Genomic DNA, 24,869 nt, shown 5'->3' with positions numbered 1-24,869 from the left:
TGATTTTTCTCCATTAGTTTTAACTTGTTACACAAAAGAAGGATATTTTTGATCAAAAAGTCACGAATTACAAATTTGACAGATTCAAAGAAATCTTTGTTACAAGGATCGACCGTTCTGTCAAAATGTTCAATAGTAGAACGATTTTTTGAGTGATCCACTGGTGTAGATACATATATATGCTGGCATGAACTATTTTCTGCCTTCGATTCGACTGTTTCCATCTTCAAAGCATTGTTTAAAAGTAAAATCATCACTACTCTTATGTTTAAGCATGTGAAACGTAATATCCAAAACAATTTTAACTGTTCTTTTAACATGGGTTAAAATTAAATCAGTATATTTTAAATGAATTGATAGGATTTAAAAAAATATTATTTGGTATATTTAGAGTTTTGAATGCATGCATTTGAACATAAATGTTTCATTGAAGCTCGAATATACACCCAATTTTTTCCACACGTACATAGCCGATTATTTTTTTCACAAAAAAGGTGCATGAAGGTTCAAATGGTTGAATTTATTTTTTGATAGTTTTGTTTCCACGTATTTTTTTGATCTTTTAATTGATCGATAAATGATTTAAAATACCCGGCTAAAAAATATATTCTAAATATCAATCTTTCAAAATTGATTAAAAGATTGATATTTTGCTGTGATGGCTATACATGAGAAGCTTAATCTGATGATTTGAATGTATATCTATATCATCTAAATGTATTACAATATTTCGATGTGATGTAAGATTACAATCATCTTTTGAAGTTAAGTGCTTTAAAAAAATATTCAGTTTGATCAACAAAACATTAGAAAGCTTTATTGGAGCAAGTAAATTAAAATTATGAATAATATTAAAATGCACAAATTTGTAACCAGGATGATAATCCTCTATTCATTATTTGGGTCTACATATATGGATTCTTAGAAATATAAACATCGATTCCGATATTTATTAAAAAAAGGCAACAAGATGCTAATATCAAAGCTATAATATTATTACAATGTTTTTTACATTTTTTTAATAGCCGGAGATTAACTATATACTAGCTATGCATATTTAAAATTTTGGATTCATGTTAATTAATTGGAACAAAGATTTATCATATAAGTTGCACTATCAAAATAATGGCTGAATTTTATAATTCTCCTTTAAGTTTATTGCTTTTTTCGTATTCTTTCTCGCTCATCGAAAAATATAAATAAAATGCATATTATCTTTAAATGGAAGATAAAATATCACTCTTTTATAAAAATTTAAGATATACTAATATTAAAAAATGGTTAAAATCATATATAAACGATTTTTAAAGAATTAATCGGCACTAAAAGCTAATGATAAAAAAAAATTACAAAATTTATCTATAAATTCCTTACCAGATATTGTATCACGTGATTTAATTTAACATTGCGCAAAATTGACGTTCAGAATTTTAGATTTTTTTATCGAGCCCAACTTGCTTGATTTCCTGTGGCATCGTTTATCTAGACCTTCGGCTATCTTATATTCTCGGAAGTCTTCTTCATAATTTATCTCCTTTCAAGACCTATTGATTTAAGGATTTTTCACAATCCCAAGGTTTATAAAAGCCACTTTATGGTTCGGAAATTCGAGAATATTCAATTGACTATTAAGACATTGTGTCTCCACTCCGTCCTAATTTATAGGTATGAGATAATTATTGTCTTTCATTTGTATATTAACTACAGCTCGGATTCTATAATATTATACTTTCGCAATTTTATACTCTCAACTATGTTTATATTGTCGATACTAGCTACGCTAATTTCTCTCGAAATAATACAGTTCTACCTTTTATCATACACGAAGATATCTTGTCTGTAATTCGATAATTTGATGTCAGTTTTTATTTTTAATATAGTAATAAAGCAATATATAAATATTAAAAATAAAATCTGATCTGAAAATCTTATAATACAGCTTGTTTCTTCCTCATATATTTTTTATAAATACATGACTGCAAAAATCAACTTTTATTTATGTTAAAATCAATAATTGTATATTTTTACTCCCAATTTATTCCACAAATGTATTAAGTTGTATTTTTGTAAATATTTGTCGTTGGATTTCATTTTTCCGCTTAGACGCAATTTACACACTAATGTGGCACATTGAATACAACAAACCGATATTACATAATTTTCAAAGGATTGCATCAAAAAGTGTAATCTTTCTAATGATACATAAAAAACCCTATATTTCAATCTACGTTTGTAGATTTCTATTGATGTTCTAACGAAACCAAAAAAAATCATTATCAAGTATGTACTAAGTGCATAAATATCTTCTAACAATTACCCAATAATACTTCTATATATTTAAAACACCGAAACAATCTATTAAAATCCCAAACTTTCTTTAATGCCTAAAAATAAATTCACATATTTTTGAATTATTAAGAGCCTTATACATCTAATACACTAGTTTAATCCGTAGTTTATGTTCTAACTATAATCCCTCGACATGCCTTTAATAAAATAATTTTCTAAAAATTATTTAAGATTTCATTATCTAGAAACCCTTATATTTTAAACTGTACGACATTCTTTTATATAAAAAAACAGTGGGTTTTAAAATAAGTTCCCTAAGTCTATAATTTAAATAATTGCGTTTTAATCGAACGTCTTCATAAATTTTTAACATTTGTGATAAAAACTATTCACAAAGCTCAGTTATAAAATAAAAAAACCAAAATGCAGTTTGTAACGTATTTAACATACAAAATATACACTATAAATCAAAATAAAAATATATTTATTTTTTATGTCATTTTTTAGTCTAATTTAAATGAAAGATGAATATATTTATTGCTCTTTCTCGATATAACAGATCTCGCTTATGCTTTTATTGATATTTTCTACTCGCAAAATCATAAAAGCCATATTTAATTTCAGACTTTTTAATATAGGTTTTACATTCTTATCGGTTGAGAATATGCGTTTAATTCGCTGGAATTTTCAAATCCTTTACATATGACACATATAAATCTTAAAATATTAAGGCATATAATGTATTATCATAAAATTAATGTATTCCATCTTCTAAAAAAGAAAATTTCATTTGCTAATAGATAATATTTTTTCTGTTTCTAATTTTTAATACTTTCAGATTATCTGCACTATTTATTGTTATTTAAGAGAAATGATCAATTTTTAAAATAATTTCGTATGAATTTCTAGTCTTATGTGTTAATTTATATTATAATAGCTACATTTGTTCAGCTATAGCTGTATCTTTTTTATATTATTTCTTAAACTAAGTGTCCTATGATTTTCTTTGATCTACTAAGTCATATTTTCTCGTAACCATGTGTGAAAACATACAATGATATATTGTGTCACAATTTATGTCATGTAAAATTATTTTTTTTACATCAATTTACTTTACAATGATCGTCTTTATATGCCTTTATAGAGTTTTCGTATTTTTACTTATCCGGAAATAACACATTTTGCTTCTTTTTATAAATACTTTATGTTGATAAAAGTAAGTTTTTGCCATAGCCTTTTTCTTTAATTATGAACGAAGGTTTTCTTTTTTACACGATTCGACTTAGTGTGACCTTTTCAAATATAAGTTGATACTGTTTTAAAAGAATTTCTTAATTCTGTAATATTTTATAAACCACAACCCTTACTTGTGATATTCAGTTATTGTTGTTAATTATAGTTTTAATTACTTAGATGTTGATAGGATGGTGGTTTTTTCTGTATAATCTTGTTTTTCAGTTTTTCTTCAAAATACCAAATCTCATCGAGGCAATATAATTCATGGTTTTTTCTGTAAAAAGTTTGGCTTTAAAATTATCTATTATAATGAAATGTATTTTTACCTTAATAACGAGAACCCTTGAACTAATACATCTCGAAAGAAGGATAGGTATGGAAGATATTTTTGGAGAGGAGAGGATAATAGAAAGTATAAATACGCTGTGCGCACAGGGAATCAGGTAAGCTGTTCTCGATAACAAAAACTAACATTATAACATTAAATTTAGCCCATAAATATAAAATACTAGCTTAATACCGTCTATGAGAAGTTTGTATTTGAAATTGAACGTCTGAAACTAATTTGGTTTATACTCGCTGTAATTTTTCGATTTTATTGTACATATATTTTAAGAAAAAATTTCACCTTAAATTTTGTAAAGCTTTGTCTTAATAAAAGATTTCCACGGGTAAAATCAAAAATGTTTGTGGTTTATTAATGCCATCTTTGAGGATAACATATTTTTTTATATCCGGCGCTATTTGTTACAAATTTTGACTTTAATATTTATATCCCATATGTTCAAAAAAAGTTTCTTCTATATTTATTTCACTATTTTTATATTTATTGATATAATTTTACGGTCTTTATAAAACATAAAGCGGTATTTTCTCCGTTTTTTATTATTCTAGTGATATTTTTAGAAAATTCTATATTTGTTGTGCAATCCGCAGAGCTTATACACACAAAAGCAAATATTAGTATTTATAAAGCATACTCCGACGTTTTCTCTTTGATTCAACGCCTTTTTTTCATTATTCTATTGTTTTTTTGCCAAAATATTATGTTTTCTCATAACACATCATTGCATATATTTTTCCTCTAAAGATTTATTTTGAATTAAAACATAAATTAACATAATTTATTTATAAATATGTTTACTTAAAATCCATTGATTTGCCGAAAAAATTGATGCATTTTTAAATTTATACAATAGATTGTATATATGTGTTTAAGCTAGGCATAATGTATCTATAGTATGCACAAAGTTTTTAATACTGCCTTTTGTGCTATTAATATACTTAGCAGTCAAATAATAGTATTTTTCATACATTTTGTAGGATGGAATTCCTTTAAATCATAAAATATTCTCGAATTATGTTATTAGTTTCACCACATTTATATTGAACAATTTTAACTCTTTATCACATGCATTGTATCATTCGTAAATTTAAATCTTAGACAATTAATTTTATCCAACACAGAAGTAAAATATTCCGCTTATACCGAAAAAATCCTTAAAATTCAAATGTTATAACAATTTACATACATATTCTTACAAACCGAATTTAAATTGCATATAACTTCAAAATTTCCCGAGTTTCTTAAATAATATGAAGTAAAAGACAACGACAACTTTTTTGACTTGGTGGAAACATAAATATATCGAATTTTTATCCGGGAAAATATGTTCGAAATTAGCATTCTAATTTATAATTTTATTAAAAAAATAATATAAAATGTTGGTAGCATGTAATTCAATATAAATTTCTATATTTTTTGAACTTCACCATATATGTTTTTAGAATAGATAATTTGTTTTAGTTTATCCCTGTTGTTACATCAAACACCACATCTCAATAGATTAAATATACCCACTCTGTAATCCTTATAATCATAAAACAGTAATTTTGGGACAGAAATTTTAATAACTATCTTGATAAAAATTCAAGATTCTTAAAAACACGGGATATGAGCCAAAAATACATGTAAAAAATAAATATTTTTATCCATCATATAGGTTTTCAATGCTTAATCGTTAATATAAGATCTCAATATAAAAATTGCTTTTCAGCTGATGTATTTTTACCAAAATTTCTTATTATGAAATTTTTTGCATATAATTTCCAGAAACCATACTTATACTACAAACAAGCATTGTGTTTAGTTCATATAAATACCATTAAAAGTTCAAATTGTGTTCTACAATCAAGGTAACTAAAAAAACAACATATAAAATTATAACCAGAAAAAAATACCTCTGGAATGTGATTTCATGTAATTTTTTTACGATGATTATTTATTCTAGAAAAATAAGCATGTTTTTAATATTTAATTCTATAATGTCAAATATAAAAAGATCAAGATGAACTATTTTAAAAATTTGTAAGCACAATTCAATATAACATAAAATTGTTTAAAAAATAATATAGTGCTGATATAAATACAAGTTTATATACATTGTACGTGTGAAATTTTGAAATACTATGACTCTATTAATGAGAAATTCTCGAAAAAAAAGGCCGATTTAAGATTCTCATATAAAAATAGAATAAAGAATAATTCCGATTTCCGAAACAGAAACAACTTTTTGTTAAAATTTTATTTCTTTTGCCCCAATTCTTCCAGTAAAATATGTAGAATAGATTGTTATAATAATATATTAGTGCATGGAAAATTAAAATTTTTATAATTTTATAGATTATGGGTAAAAAAAACTATCAATAAAAAAGAAAGCTAGATAGTTTAATCAATTATAAGTGATTTTTAAGCCTTTAAATACTAAAAAAAAATTCAATAATATATAGCATCTTTTTACTTCAACTAAAACTAGAACTCTAAATCTAAAATGTGATCACTCGATCCTTACTTCAATACAACCAATCACTTTTGGCATAAATATAGGATTTTTAACAGAATATTAAATAATTTAAAATAAAAATTTACCGTATTATTATTAAATAAAATTTCAATGGTCATTAATTAAATGGTATTTTTGTATTGTTAGCTAAAAAATAGCGTTTAATATATTCAAGTCATACTATGATTTAAAAGAAAAATTAAAAAATATAGTCAGATTTCTCGATAGTATTAAATCTCAAATTATCCAAAAAATATAGAATTCTAATATCTTTATTTCATTCAAACTCTGCTACAACAGATCAAATAAAGATATTTTAAATAGCTTTTGAGCAGTAATTCCGTTATAAATACTGTAGAGATGTGTATATAAACTTATTCACGAACTGTTTTATATTTATTCATAAGATGTTTTATTTATTTTTTGTAATTTTTCTTAACTGATATAAAAACTATTATAGTAATCTAAATCTACATATTTAAGATTACCAGAAAATTTATATCCAGATTATAAGTGGTGAAAGTTGGTGCTTATGAATAGAAAATCGATCTTAATTAGATACAAAAATTTTATTAAATGAATCATTGATCTATTATTTAATAAATATTAAATAAAGAGAGAACCCATCTGAATTTTTTTTTCTTTTGGTATTTCATAATATCCCCGTCGTTTTTTATTTTTTGAAATCAATAAAATACGTTTTTATTTATATTTCCTCTACATATAACACATCATTAACATTCTGATTTATAAATACCTAAATATCAAAAAAATTTCGGGCCAAAAAAACGGGGTTTAAAAAAAATTACAAATCGATCTTCATGAGAAAATTAACGGATATAATACAATTTTTTTAGTTTTATAAGATTAAAACCAAATTAATAGTCAAGATTATTTTCGATTTTTGTATTTATTTTTTAATTCTTAACCCCATGTTTTCCTATCTACCAGTTTTATTGTGGTTATATATGTTTTTTCAAAATTTAAAATATTAATGATTGTTATAATAGACTGATATTGCATACTATTGGGATTTTATTTGATTTTTATGGCAACATATAATCGAATTATATATTTCGCTGCTTGGTTTTGGTACTTTTACCTTAATTTATTCGATTCTTATATCCTTGTAATTAAATTTTTAATTTTTGTCACCTATACTCTCTAAAAGTAAACTCTATGACATGCATCAGTCTTGAATTTACTAATATAGACTAACAATGTTGTTTATTTCCATATTAAAGCTCTTATATTTCTCTTTGTTTTGAATTGAGATCTAATAATAATGTAAATAGTCGTAAAATAAATAATTTAATTCTTAATTATTAGATATTTACGTATAGTTTCGATATAATTTTGAAATCTAGTTTTATTATATGATGATGATTATATTTTATTACCCTAGATTAAAATCGAACAAAAAAGGCTAAGGAAATTGATGGTTTTAATAAAAATTATCCAAACTTAAATCAAAGCATAGTTTAAATTGTTTTATTGGTGAAAATGTGATGTTAAGTTATTGATTAAATATACAAATAAAACCCCATGGAAATGTTTTTAATTAAATTAAAGGCAACTAAGTCGGATGAATCGGAATTGTGCATATTACAAAACTAATTATATTGTTTATTGATTCAAGGCTTATATAAAGGTGTTAGGAATGCCAACAGAAGCGTAAGCATACGTCTAAATGATAGGATTGAGAAAGAAACTTGAACTAATAAGTCTTGAGAGAAGAAGACGTATTGAGGAGGATTGTAAAAATGATGAGGCGGAAAAAATTATCAGCCAAAAGTGTTCTATAGAGCAATCTATGTGTTGCTTGAACAAGGATAAAAGCTAAAAATAAAATTAAAAAATAAATAAAAATCAATTTATGTTTACGTAATAATATTAGTAGATAATTCAAAAAATAAATTCAATTAATTTTTATGAATCCATTCCATTGCTTTTTTGATTTCGATTCAAGCAGTAAAAATATTATTTGAAATTTAGATTTAGTAAAGATAATTACTGACAAATTTATTCCATAAAAACCTTTAAAACTAATTTCTGTGCAAATTTTTTATCAAATAAACTTAATTCTAAAAATACTTGCCGTTTTATGGCAGATATTCACAATACGTAGGTTTTTATGTTTATTTATAATTTTCATAAATATATGAATTAATTTAAAAAATTTGTTGAAAATATCTAGGTCAATAAAAGATATCGTACTGCTATAAATCCTATTATATACAAAAAACAAGTCGTATATATATATGCAATCTTTTTGAAAATATAAATTTATTATGTATGAATATTTGCACTGATTGCAGATATACATTACATTAACCCATTGAAATTTGTATATTTAAAACAATTGAATTCTTTTATAAAATGAAGTTGATCACGTAAAAAAAAATTATATCCTTAAAATATTTTTTTAAACAGTTATATTCTTATTTTTTATTATGGTTTGATGTGTTTTTATGTTATTTAATCTTGTTCAAGAAAAAATTTAGAATTCTCTTTAAAGATTCAACTGATACTTCTTTCAACTCATCATTTATACATATTCTCAATGCAACTCTTCTTTCCAGCTTAATTAGCTCAAGCGCCTTTCTAAATTCCATCTCTTTGCGCGTATGCTTCAATTAAAATTCCTTGCTCTTTAATATACGGCTTGTGGTGTTTTGTAACCAAACACATCAAGTTATGACGTATGATACATTTCGTGCCGGCATTTGTATATAAGAGGTGTTTCTTTTACCAGTATGCTATATTTCTTATGCTTCTTATTTTAAACTTAGACGGGTTATCTATACTTTTTATTCCTATTACTATCTACGTGATCGAGTTTTCTCTTTATAAAAGACAAAGATATTTTTCGATCAATCGATATTTTAATATCCATTATATTCTAGTATACACTTTTATCCCAGACAGTTCGTTTTAAATAATTATGTGAAAAAATGAAGCATGGTTATAATATTTACTACATGCAGGATACTTGTTTTAATATTACTCATAAGCTTTCATTTTAGCAAATAAATTCTATTGATTTTCATTTTTCGTTTTTAATGGCAAGTTCGGACTATATCAGGGAGTTTTGGTTCTGTGTTTGATAGAAGTTCTTTTTTTTGAATCTAATTTTATATAAAAAAATATTTTTTGTACACTAAACTTTAAAAAGCATATTTATATGTAAAATTTGTTGTCTTATACACAGGCATATCGAAATTTTCTTCTATCTATATGTAAGGTACGATACTTACACAATAAATTCGCTAAGAAATTCCTCCTAATATATATTTTTTTCTTTTTTGATTGTATTTTATATTTATGTATTCCTCCTACCATCTGAATTTATTGTTATAACAATATTCGAAATTTTCATAGCAATATTATAATATTTTGTTCCTTAAAAAATTATGCACTGCAAAATATTCGATATTTTTATATGAAATATATACATGTACATACTCTGTCACTTTTCCATTTTTACGCACTAATTTTTCAATTCAAAAAGATATCGAAATTTAATGATAAAAAACCCGCAGGAATTCTTTATAAGGATATGAATTAAAATTATAGATAAAAAATGGCATTGTAATGTAGAACAAAGAAATTTTTATTGCTCAATATAAACTTGATGTGCTGAAAAAAATCAATAAAAATCTTCGCGATTTCTCTAAAACAATCAATAAATTTAATAAAAAAATTTATAGTATGTTTCTATAAATTTGTTTGATTTTACTGGCAAATTCGGACAATAAAAGATGGATTAAAAAGTCTTTTGAAGAAAGCTGTTAATTGAAAAAAAGCGAAGGATCAAGATGAAAGATATTATGTTGTTCTAAGAATATGTAATAAGCATTAAATTATTTATAAATCTTTCTAAATAATTATTTTTAATAAATATAGATATTGTTCATTGACTTGAATTCTAAACCATTAATAGTTTATGAATTTATTATAGGATTGAGTTTTTAAAGATGTATCATTGTTTGTATTCATGTCTCGTAGACCTTTGAAAAATCTATTATAAAAACTTTATACTATTTTTAACAATTTAAATGGGTTTTTGTGAAGATCAAAAAAATTAATAATACATAATATTCACCGCCTTTATTTTATGCAAACAAAACGAAATTTTAGCTATAAATAAATATATTTTGCTATATACTAAATTATGTAAACTTTTTTTAGTTAAAAGTTGATAAATCTTCATTTTATATTTTTTAAGCTACAATGCAAATTTAAAATTTGTAATAAATTATATAAACGCTGAATATATTTTTTTACTGTGAAAATATACACATTTTAAACCTCATGTTTGACCTCTTTTACTTATTTAGGTTCTCTATGCTAATATAATATTTAATGGTGAAATATATATTATATTATTAAATAAAAAATATCTTACTAAAAGAATTTAGATCCTAACTTTCGGCCCACATGCATTTTTTAAACATAAAAATGTTTACAGTAGACTCCAACTCACTTTATAGCTATATTTATAAAGTTATTCTAAAGAAACATAAATCCAAAAACACATTTAACGATTAATAATGATTTCAAATTATATTCATCTTTGTATAATTAAAAATATAGTGATCTTTATTACGTGCTCACATTCTATTTTATAGTTTTTTTAGAGATTTTTTGACATAAGAGAATACATAGGCAAATTTATATAGTTTTGAGTCGTGAAAATATATTCGATTTCTACTGTACCCTAAATTTCATTTCGGTTTAATTATACGCAAAAAAAACTTATTTATAGTGTAAAAAATATAAAAGCATTTATTCTGACTATTACGTGTATTTTTGATTTAAAGTGATTTCTATATTTGAAAAAATAAAATTGAAATTATTGGCTTATTTTTTTTTAATATGGCATGGTTCAAATAGTTTCCATATTATTTTTCTGTAAAAGATATAAAACACATAGTAGAGCAAATGAAAATTTTGTTCATTTTAAAAAATACTTATTAATTTTTGTCCATCTTTTAATTTTATTTTTTTTTGTGAAAAGGTTTTTTCAGAAAGTTATCTAAAATATGTTAAATAGCTGATAAGATCTATGTGTGTAAAAGAAAAATATATATTTTATTTTAGACGCTCTTATTTATATGAAAAATTTAGCATGTAAGAATGTGACTTTAAAATAAAATACACATATGAGCAAAGAAAGACAGATGTAAAGGATAAAAAAATACCATATGAATCAATTTAATTATACACATTTAGTTAAGATAAATATCCGAATGGTTTCTCAATGATTAATAATTGAAAATGAATTTCTTTAAATTTAATAAAAAAATATGCATGCGTATAAAATTTAATAGGCAAGCGTTAAAGAATTATTATTTTTAATGCATTCATGAAAATAAATAGCATGAAAAATGTTTAAAAAGATTTTGTGTGATTTTTAGCATAATAAGTTTAATTTGTAATGAATTACCTATTATACAATAAGATATTATGCCAAAATCTTTAATAAAAAAATATATAGATTCTAGCCTACTATTCGTAATTTAATAATGTTTGTAACTGTATTATATATCTCCGAAAATCTATATATTTTGATATTTTGTGTGTGGCATCACCAAATTTTGTTTTTAATGTAGATTTATGGAGCACAAGCTGAATAATACCTTTTCTTTTTATTAAAATTTTTATTGGAAAAAAAAGAGCTTCTTATAGCCTGAAAACTTGTAAAAGCTTAAATAAATGTTAAGAATATAAATATAATCGTTAAACGGTATATGAATTTCAGCTTATATGTCTTTGAATAAAATATATTCATAAAATTAATTGAGAGCATAAAAAAATTTGCCAAAAAATTATAAAGAAATATCTATCTTTATCTTATAATGAATAAAAATCTAAATATATATAGTAAACAGCGTATTCAAAAATAAATTTTCCTTTTATACCATCAAAAAACTATATTACGTGTAAACACTGCAAAACCGTCTTTATAATATTGATACACGATTTTTCTGTCTTATAACACGTAGCTCGGCACATTTTGAATTGAAAGTAAAAATTAATAAGAAATTATAGATATGATTTTTATCTCTGATTTGCATTAAAATCTAAATTACGAATTTTTTGGTTATTTTACGAATTAATTTTAGTATCCTGTCGATGTGAATTTTTTTAAATTACTTCTATAAAATTTATTTTCTTTTATGCATTGTTTCATGACAAAGCATAATTTTTAATGATTTTATAACTTATATATTATATCCCTTTTATTTTATATAAAGAAATTATATGCGTGCATATAAAAAATTAATTGAGAAATTTATTTTACTATTGCAATATTTAAATATAATTAGTTTAATAAAAATATTATGTAATCTTATGTACACATTTAAAAGACACTCTGTATCTAATTTTGCCGAAATTTAAGATTTACTTATATACATGGTTCTTTAATATACTTTATGCGATAAATCCACATAATATTTTTTTTTTAATCTTAATGTGATTAATAACTTATACAAATATATAGGGTCATATTCATTTTCAATATATTTATGAAAAGATTTACACTGATTTATATCATTTTGTAGATTATGTGTAGTTTGAATATCGAAAAGCTAAATACAACTTCTGGCAAAATTTTATACATTTCCATAGTACAAATAAAGAATTATTATATTCTAAAAATAAGAAAATTTGCTTTTCCTAAATATGTGCTATATTCTATTTTTGCATTTCTAATGACTGATAATAATAAAAAAAATTAAAGAAAAATATTTGCATCTTTTTTGAAAAAAAACAATGCAATCAATAATTTTTTATATACTTTCTAGCAATATAACAATACATGCTATTTTTAGAGAAGACTTGCATAGATAAAAGTTATCATCATAAAATCATGTCATCGGTAATTTCAGCTTTTTTGTAATTTGGATATTAGCTATTTACAAAAAAAATCGTAAAAGGAAATTGAAGTCCAAATGTAATTCCCAAAGTTTTTTTAATGTTGAGTATATCAATATTAACCTTTTTCTGTGTTAAAAATTAGGTTTTTCGATATTTTTTTATCATTATTTTGTACTCTATCTGTTTATTTTTTATAATTAAAGTATCCACGCATCAAAAATATGAAAGTTCTGCAAGTAGCTTTTTTACCTTTTTTTTATAGTTCTAGGTAGTATAGAATTTTTGGGGGAGGTGGTTTAAAGCACTAGAAATTGTTATATTATTTTGTATTTTGTATCAATTTTATTTATTCGATTTCAACTTATAATTGATTGCAATAAATTTCCAGAACCTTTCCCCTTCTCGTGTATATTATTAAATGAATGAAGAACATATTGTTTCAATATTCAAAAATATAATAAAATTCAAATTCGATTGTAAAAAAAGTATTAAGCTATTCGCATATTTTTTTAGCTGTAAAAACTATTCTTTAATAATATAAACTTAGTGCCTATTTCTGTATATTGAAATGTCGATAATTTTACTGGCTTGTTATAACAAGAAATCAACATTAATTTTTGAAATTTCGTACAAGTAAAGTAAAATTGAGGCTGGATAGGCCACATATAGCAATTAATCTTATTGGAACAGAATCAAAAATCATAATCCACAAAAGCTTCTTATTATAGTAGTTTCCACTAAAAAGTGATAATACACCCAACAATTTAACGAGTTTGCAATTTTAACTGTAGAAAAGGCAATTAATTGTGCTTTTATTATTTTCAGGGCATCAAGCTTAGTTTTTTAGTCGTTTATCTAAGCACCTTACCCGATTTTAGATTTTTTTTATAAGCGCAAAAATTTGTATTATTTTATTTTATTGATATTTTTTCTGATTTGAGAATGTTTTTTTATCTTTTTCATTTTTGAATTTTTTATTATTGAGAAAATAAATAAATTTATATTCTTGTTTCTTGTTCATAGAAATTGAAGGTATAAATAGATAAATGATTGGAATATAATTGAGAAGGAAGGCTTTTAGATGATAATAAATGACTTCATCCGATAAAAAGATATATTGAGTCCGCAGGGCTTGTCTTAAAATTCAAATCGATTTAAACTTAGAATCTCACACATAAGAAGCCTATCATTACCGATAACACTATATATCTGCATAATATATATTAAAATGCTTGTGTAATTTTAAATTAAAATAAATGATAAATTTGTAGTCTTAGACTATAGTCTATAGAACGACACCCTTTTAATGAATATTTTGTAAAACATATTTCAATCTTAGGAAATTTTTTTTTAATTTACAAAAAAATTCCATGATCTATTCGCTAATTATTTAGTTTGTAATATTACTCTACTTTCTTTTTTTGCCATGCTTTTATCGATATTCATAAAATTTTCTTTATTTTTTAGTTTAATAAAAAAATATACCCATATCGAGATACTTTTTTTATTAATATATACATAATACCATGGCTATCACAAATACTAGTCTTTGATTATATTAGTTTGGAACAAGAATAATTATTTCTAGACGATAATATCAGTATTAATTTTTTTGATAATTGACACGATTTAGAAGTAATAAAAATCAGAATAAATTTTGAAAAAATATTTTATGAGTACGTTAATGTCATTCTTTTTTTTATCATACACTTTCAAATATATTATACATTTTATTGTGTCTCATTGAAGACCTTTTACTATCTTAAGGGTTTCTGAAATCTTAATCATATCTTTTGCTGAAAATACTATTTTATTGTGTGGCAAAAATAACTTAAAAGAGAAGTTAAATAATGAATGTTTTTGTTGGTTTTTTGACGTACAAGATTTTCTGATTAGACGTTGATCAAAATATAAAATTTAATTATTATACAATATAAATAATTCTAGTCTTAGTTTTAAATATCAATATTTATTTATTTTGAAACGGATTTTTTTTATCGTCTTCATCACACGATTTTTGTCCCCCAAATTTTTTGAAAAGCGGTTGTTGTATTGTTTTAGAATCTGTAAACCTGGCTTGTTCTTGAATTTTCGAAATAGAGAGATCTTCAAAAAATTTCAACTTATTTTTAAACTCAGTAGTATGTTTTAAAGCCAGTCCATCCTGATCATAACAATTAACAGAATTACTTGGTTTTTTAAGTTTTGAATCTAAACTTACCTCCACATCGTTATATTTTTTTTCAACTTGTATAAATCTTGATATACCCGCTAGGTCATACGTTTTACTATCTAGGTTGTCATTACTTGATTTTAAAATTATTTTATTTTTTGGATCTTGTTTCGCTGTTGTTATATCTCTTTCTAGCTGTGTATTGAATTCTGCATGGTTTAAAGGCTCGGATATTTCTGAAATTTTTAGATTAATTACTTTTTCAAGCGAATCAACATTAGATGCCACACTCTGATAATCTAAAGGCATCTTTTCCGGGAGATGTGAATCATCTCGCGTTTTTTCAATGTTTTCTATTATTGTAGAAGTATTTCTTACCATCTCTGTAAAAATAGATAATATAATAAATTTCATTTTGTATTTTAAATATTCTTCTAATTTATAGCTATAATAATTTAAAATTGCAATTTTGATTCTATAATTGATGTGAATATTGACATTTAAATTAATTTAAAAAATCATATATGTGTTTGATTATATAAGTTATAAAAACAAAATTCTTCTTAATTAAGAATAGAATATTTTAAAAGAAATGTAAATCGCTTCTTTTTTAAATCTTGATGTTAATGTAGTGATGCGAATACGGCGCACAAAAGACGTTTTTTAACAACCTGTTCTATTATTAACTAACAAATATTTACTTTGATTTACAAATTAAAATACGATATATGCTATTCCTGATTTGTACCGTTATGTGATCGTCTTAAATTGTTTATATAAAGCATATTCACGTCATCAAATACATCATAAGTTAAATTTGTCCTAATTTGTACGATAATAATTTTGAAATTTTTCAAGTTACGTTGAAAATAAATTATCAATTGGTAAAAAAGTAATGTAAGTCAAAAAAAAAGACAGATTCCAAATATTCTTCGTAAAAACATAATGGAATTCCATGTAATATATAAGTTGTATTTATTTAAGTTTACTTTTGATTTTAACTAATACTAAATAGAACTATTTTAGTTGAACATGATTTTGAAACTATTGTATAAAAAAACTTCGGATACTTTTTTCATCGGTAAACGCGGTGGATGTGCATATGGTAAATAACAACGATTTTATAACTATTCTGTTTTTATATATGAACTTTTATCAGCAGTACGTACAATTTCTAAAACCAAGTTCTATTTATAAATAAGTTTTCTATAACTAATTGAAAATAATTAAATTAAATAACTATAGCTACAAAAAAATATACAATTTAAAAATTATTCTGCTGTAAAAAGATTTAAAAAAATAATATGATAGATTTTTTCATCACATTATATATCAGTCCCAATTGTAAAAAATTATATATTGTTCTAGTGATTAATTTTCTTTATTAACTATGATGTAGATGCAAGTTATGTATATATGAGCCAAGATTATTAGGTATGTGTTGCAGTGAAAACGCTAAATAACCTAAGCTTTTTCTGATAGTTTGTTAAGCAAAAAAATTGGTGTTCCTATTATATTATGCTTTTAAAATAAAACGATAGAATTTTGGACTTAAGTGAATTACAAGATATTCTGGTTGCTTTTTCAGGGTCTATATTGTGAAATGTGATGTTTTTTTTCTTAATTTAATTTAGATAAATAGCAGGCATGCGCTATCCTATATAATAGAATCGCGCGTGATTTGTCCTGCATAACTAGAGCATTTCAAATTGATTGATGGCATATCCAGAAAAGAAAATTGATCAATATAATTAATATCTGATCATAAAAATATTTTTAAAGTTTTTTTCTGTAATTGATACAATTCAAACAAATTAAATGTATGAAATTATTCTGAAGAGCCGCCGGAAAATCAGAAAGGTAATTTTGAATCACATAAATGCAGCAAAAATCTTAAAATTGAAATTTTGTATTCCCATAAATAACTTATAGTTATTAATGTGAAAAAATATATTTTCTGCATAAATAAAATATATTTTACATACACATAAAAATATGTAAAGGAGTTAAAAATCCCAGACGAAGTAGAAGCATACATCTTAGCTCTCACAATCCGCAAGACAATTATACTCATCTTAATGTAGAGAAGAAGAGCAGTTGATGAAGATTGGTCAGGGGAAGATGTCAAAAGATGTATCAAGGAGTTGTGCAATATTCCAAATAGGCTGACCACGTCTAAATAGATAAAATTGATAGCAAAAATCTTAACCCATATAAAAAATTATTATTTTGCATGATAATCATGAATTAAGTACCTACACGTTCTTAGATAAACACAAAATTTTTTTTAAAACTTATTCATCAAAATTGCGAAGAAAATTTTAAACCAAATTCTTACATTTTTCAAATTGAAACAACGCATATTGTAATAAATTTTCTGCAAATTCTACTTATATGTTGCTAATGTTCTATAAGTAAGATTTCTTTTTGTTAAGAGCGAATTTTAGACATTTACTCTGTATAATACAACTACAGAATCTATAACTTTTTTTATAAAATGACCATTTATATTGCACTGAAATTCTTTTTGAAAATCAAATTACAAAAATTTGGTTTATGTATAGCAATACAAGCGAGCTTTTTTGAAATCCAATCAATACAGAGATTTTCTAAAATAAATATAAAAATACAGAAAATTGTCTTCTATTTTAGAACACAACTTATTAAAAGCACATTATTCTGAATTATTGAAACTGTTTATGAATTTTTTGGAGGAATATGAGCTCAAAATGGCTGGTTTTCATCTATTTATATTGTTATAAAAACTTAGAAAAATATCGCTATTGTATATTGCTCGAGCCAGAAATTTCTGAAGCTTTTTTAATTATATAAAAATTTATTAGTTTATTACTTCACATTATCGGTTCGTAGGATGTGTTTTTTTATAAATGAAATTGGAATTTATCCTATATATAAGTTGAATAATTTTACATGCTTCTTATATTTGAATTTACACACAATTAATTTTATAATTAAATTGTTTATTCTGTTTTATAATACATACCTTAATTAATTCTCGCAATTTAAAAAAAATTTAGAAAGATACTACTAGTATTATATGAAATTTTTTTACGAAAAAAAAAATATAATAAATAAAAACTACATAACAGGCTTATAAAATCAAATAAATATCCCACAATTATCTTAGATTTATTTTATTGCGTTAAATCAACCATTTAAATATACAAAAATGGAAAATGAAATAACTAGACAGAGTAAAGAATAAAAAGTAAATTTTAAAATCTTTTATTTGAAAAATACAAAAAAAATTAGAGTTAAAATTATAATATGAAATTACATGTGAAGTTATAATACATGTTATTTTATGATAACTTCTTTGTGCCGAATCGATATTTTTCTCAAATTTTAAGTGTTTTTTTGCATTAGGAAAACGAAAAAAATTACGATTTATGCTCTTAGAAAGAAAAAACTTTAAAAAATAGTTGATTTTAAAGACAATATATAGATGTGTACATTTTTGACAATCAGTTTGTTTTCAAATGATAGAATATAATTTTTTTGTTATCGCACAAAACATATTTATCGTCCCCCATGCCATGAACTCGTTTTATTTCTTAAAGAAAAACAAAATCAAATATACAAACTTTTGGCTTATAATATGCTTCTACGCTCTGCAGCAAAAATATGAATCATACTTTATGGTTCTTCCTTGTTTTCTTTTATCATTAAAATATAATTCAAAGTATTAACTCTAATCCTTCGCTATCGTTTACGTAGAAGGTTCTTAAAATTATGGGTTGAAAAACGTGAAACATAGCATATAAAACCTTTATTTATCTGTTTTTTTGTTAAAACATTTGAGGTTTTTTCTCTAGCTTAATTTTATAAGTTTCCTTGGGCATATCCCATCGAAATATATATATTTATCTCTTTATATCTCTTCTACAGCTGTTTAGATTTTCTAAAGATTTATTATTAATGTTTTTCTTTGTCTTATAGTTTGAACTTATTCCTAGATTTAGTTCATAACTCGAGTTTGTTGATCTACTCTTTTTATTAATGTCTTGACTTACCATTCATTTTAAGATAAATAGCACAATCTTTATCTTAAACTTGTATAATAATTACTTTTCTGATGATAGCAGATCATAATTTCTTGGTTTTGCACTGTATACTACTTTAATATTATTCAAATCTGTTGACTCTTTTTTAATAGTGCAATGTTTTTCTACCCTATCGTGTATAAATATACCATTTTTTGACTTTTTTTTCTCTATTCTGGAACCCACTTTGATTTTTACATGTTATTTCCCCTGATTTCTTGAACAAAGTGTTGACGGGTTTTCTTTGTTGGCTTAAAATAATGTTCCTCACTGAAATTTAATATTGGAAAAAATATTATTATTATATCTTCTTGTATAGTCGTGACCTAATTTTTTTTACATCTACTTATCCGGAAATCGACAGATTCCCTGATTAAACACATTCGACATTCTTATTTATTCCCTGAAGACTATATTTCAATCTTAAATACAGCAAAATCAAACCATTTCTTCTGGCCCTGGATATTAAATATAAATATTTTAAACAAATAGCCTTTTATTTATGACGCTTACATTTCAGACTTTATGCTGATTTAAGCAACGAAAAACCATGATCATAAACTTTACGCAAAACAAAAAAGGTTTCAAACGTTTCTCTTAAGCTTTGTATAAAACTTTGTGATTTTTTACATTTCTATAAAGTTTTATTTTATTTTCTGCTATCTATAATTTTCAAAGCTTTTTGAAAAAATTTTATACTGTTAGCTTTCAAAATATTTAGACAATATACTATATTTATCTTGTTTATAATAAATGATCTAGTATTCTTTTGTATATCAGAAGATGCTTTTTTATATGCTTTTCTATTTAAATTAAAAAGCATCAAATATAAAATATCTTTTTACAGCTTCCTGATGATCACTATTGCATATTTATTGATTTAATATACCATATCCTATATATTACACTATGCTTGCTTATTCATTATTTTATTTCGCCCTACAGATGCTCAATAAATAATTCTTAGAGACTTGACACAATAATATTCCGAACTGTAAATTATATATCTCAATTGAAAACCATTTTGATAAAATAAAATTATAAAGTATTTTATGGTTAAGATTTGACTTTTCCCATTTAATTACATGATTCTAATAAATTTGATCAATCTTTTTAAATAATTTTAAAAATGTATCATGGTTGGGTGACTAAAAAAACCCGTCATTCTAGCAGACTTCTAGTTTAATAAAAGTCAAAAAATAGTAATATCTGTCGTATCGTGATTTGTGGATATTATTTTCTTTTCTATGTTTTAATTATCTTCGATTGAAAAAAAAACTTATATCCTGTAAGTGTATTTAAAACATTTATAGGTAAAAAGATAGTGGTCCTGATGTTTTATTTTTAAGCATTATATTTGATTTTCTGTATGCATTAATCAAAGGCATTGAACAATTTATGTCGCATATGGAAAGCTTATACAAGTAAATCGAAGGATTTTGTGATGTTGTAAATTAACAGATTTCTTAATTGGGCATTATTTTATTTATAGATAATTTTAGCTTAAAATTCACAAGTAAAAAACATCGATCGGCATAATTGAAACATAAGTTCTCATTTGACTATAATTAAATTTAAAAATCTTTATAGAAATTGTATATTAAAATAAAAATAGACGCGAATAATATTTTTACCTTTTCAAAACTTCTATGTGTGATATCTTACCGCTCTCTAATTTGTTTTTTTGAATATTCTTTCTCAAATATGTGAATTATAAAAATTTAATGTATACACGTGGTCCATGAAAAAATGACGAGCGACAATGGTTGATAAATGTAAAAATTTAATCACTAATCTTCAAAATAAATGATTGGAGGTTGATATCTCCAACCTGGATATTTATTAGTTACTATAACGAGTAATTAATTACGCACTAGATGTAAGAGGTAAGCAAATACTGTTAGACTATCCAACAGTAAAACAAAATTATCAATTTAAATATACACTTGATATTGGCGGGGAAAAAATGACTCGATTCTCTAACGCAAGACCTTAACTAAAGCCATATTAGTATTATTTGAACTTGCACGCACCGGTTACACCTATCAGCGTAGTCAATTCCATTTATAAATTGCTCATATGAAAAATCATGTTTCTTCCATTTTAAGACACAATAAATTGCTAAATTACATTCAAAAAATATCCTCTACAAGGACCAAGCAAAATGCGATTTATTTGCACATTCTACCAATAATCAAGTTTCTTCCATTTTAATACATCTGTTAATTTTGCTGAATTAAGATAAATTAGGTTCTATAATGATAAGCAACCGAAAATATATTTAAAATTTTTAAGATTTGTCAGATCAACAAAAAAAATCAATAATAAATCTTCGATCCGCCATTAAAAAAGAATTTTAATCGATTTGTGCGAGATCTGAAATTATCAATATTAAATTTTTTACATATTAATTTTATAATACGCAGAAGTTACCAAATTATTTGGTTGTAAAGTTCTAAAAATTTATGTCAAAAATGTTACTATCTTAATTTAAGAAATTTTAGTGATTTTTCTAATTACAATTTGTCTTCAAAAGCAAATTTGCATATCTGTCATATTATTATATACGTGTCAAAAAAATTATAATTAATCAAAGAAAAGAAACCACAATACTTTAAAAAATCAATTTAATATTTATTAAATTTAAAATGAAAAATAAACAACATTAAATAGCAGAATGATTTTTTTTAGGTGTTTACAAATTCAAGGAGCTGTGTTAATTACTCTAAGCGCCAAAGTATTAAGCAGTAATATACACGACAAAAATCATGGAAACCCTAGCATTTTCAAAAGGCCCACTGGCTTAGAATGTATGAACAATAGCAAAATTCTTCTTAAGAATAAAGAAATCATCAGAAGCGGAAAATCTGTTGATGAGAAATTACATGATTTGTTCATATTTTTTTTAAGAAATAACATTATTGTGACCCAAAAAATGATGCAATCTTCTCATGAAGAGGATTCTTTTGAGGGAGATTCTTCTGAATCATGTTCACTTTCATCGGTGACTTTCAGTCGTTTTGAAATTTACAATTTTATAATTGATCCAGAAACAGGTGAGAAAACGAGTGTAATAGGAAGAAAATATAAACTTTATAAAATTCTTAAGAAAATTATGAAGAAAGAAATAAAGAATCTCAAAAACGAAGTTTTAAATTAAAGCAAGAATCATCTTAGATCTCTTTCATAAACAAATCATGGTCATATAGTTTTTTTTTATAATATAAAGCATGTTACATGTATTTATTAAGTTATGAGATATGTTAATTTGATAAAATTTTATGTAAAGGTTAATACTTGGGTGTCTTTATACCATCACACAAAAAAATCCGAGCGTAATCTAAAGCAATTACACTTAATTGGCATTGTATGAATGCGTAGGTGCTTCCCCGATTTTTTTTCACGTAGGTGTACGACTTAAAGATTCCAACAGGCTTTTTATATAGAATAATTAGGTTATGAGCGCTTTTATATAGTTTCTTTAAAAACTCGTGTTTTTTGTCTAAATATTTGATGCTATTTATTCCACAAATATATGACCGTCGTGTTTTAAATATATTAAGTACAGGTGCGAATAAATGGCTATTTTTTTATGTAATTGCGCAATTAATGTTAAATCAAGTTTATTGATTAGGAAAAAATCTAAGTCACAAACCAAATCGAGGCATTATATAAACAATAGGATTGAGAAAACCCCTTTGACTAATAGTTCTTGAAAAGAGTAGAGAAATCAGTGAATATTTAAGACAAGAGCATGAATATGGTGTGTTCTCGGGAAATAAATCACGTCATGCTTGATAAGAAAATCAAAATTAGCCCGTAAATGAATAAAAATCAGGTATTAGAAATTACTTTATTTATAAATTGCTCAGTTTACGAACTATTAAACATATTACTGTAAAAAAATTGTATTAAGGTGTAAGTTAAAATCGTCTAAACGCTATAAGGTCAAATTTTATTTTTAAAAGATATATGTAAATATGTTTTCGGGTGCAATTACCTTAAAAGAAGTCGATTTTTGTTGTAAATTGCTGCTTCTATAACAAATGATGATTTTTTTGTCTATATATTACACCTGGAATCATCAATTAGACGATTTAAGATTCAAATTATCTTCACGCAAAGGTATTTCATTTACTTAAAGATGATTAATGTCACATGGCTGTAAACTATATCACAAACACTAGTATGTAGGCCCATGGGAACGAATGCCTTTGACTTTTTCATACACTGCGTTAACGCTGAAAAAACTTGGCTTTATTACTGAACACGAGTGCAAGTAAAAGCAGTCATTATTAAGATGAAGGCAATTTTCTCTATGGTAAAAACCTAATTATCATATCAAATTCTGACTATATATCTTTTTGAACGACTATAAATGTAAAATTCTTATCGTTTGGTGTTATTTTGGGATGGAAATACGTACAATAGGCGGTATACTAGAGGACGACAGGCAGTGTTTCTTGAATAAATCAAATTTTTGTAAAAAATAATTACTGAGCCGTATGTTTGATTCAAAGCAAGAACTTTTCTTGATTTCTAATATATCCTTATTTATTTAATTTTTAGCCAAAATATTTATAACAATTTGCAAAATAAATAAAAATATTATTATATCAAATAATAAAAAACTCTACACATTTTTTCATGTTGGACTAATTTTTTAGCAGAATTAAGATCTAAATGAGCTTTCAAATATAGGCTATCGTATATATAACTCTAGATCATAGGATTTTAACTTTTATAAATTTAGCCCTAATAGCAGGTTATGGTTTTTTTATAGAAATAGATTAGGTTCTTTATAAAGTGGTTGTGTTTTGAATGAAGATTAAACGATATTTTGATAGGTGTAGCTGAAAACTTTTTAATTTAACTGATTGGATAAATAAGTAATCTTTATAATTTTAAACATCAAAAAATTGAAAAAAACCATAAAATTCAATTATGAATTTAAATTTCGCGTTTAAATCATTTTTAACTGCTTTAAAAAATATAACTTTATTTTTTGATTCTAATAGTAGTTTATATGTCATAAAGTCCATGTTTATGCTTAATTACTACGTTATACTATGTTATTTTTATTTTTATCATTTATTTACTCTGTTGTTGTTATGTTTTAATTTTAAGACACCATACATAAAATGGAATATTTATTCTGATTGATAAAAAGGGATTAATTTTTTGTAATATAATTTTTTTTTGTTTATGGGTAAGGTTTTCTTTTAACAATTTTATCTATTTAGTCACGGTCAGCCCATTGGGAATATGTCTACGACTCCTTGATGCATCTTTTGACACCTTCTCTTATTCTATCTTCATCAACTGCCCTTCTTATCTTAAATGAGATGAGTTCAAGTGTCTTTCGAAGTGTGAGAGCTT

Source organism: Rhyacophila brunnea, unplaced genomic scaffold (assembly GCF_057557595.1).
Source record: "Rhyacophila brunnea isolate RB1 unplaced genomic scaffold, BYU_Rbru_1.0 scaffold_56, whole genome shotgun sequence".
Taxonomy (NCBI): Eukaryota; Metazoa; Arthropoda; class Insecta; order Trichoptera; family Rhyacophilidae; genus Rhyacophila; species Rhyacophila brunnea.
The sequence above is the reverse complement of the archived record's forward strand: the minus strand, read 5'-3'. Positions refer to the sequence as shown.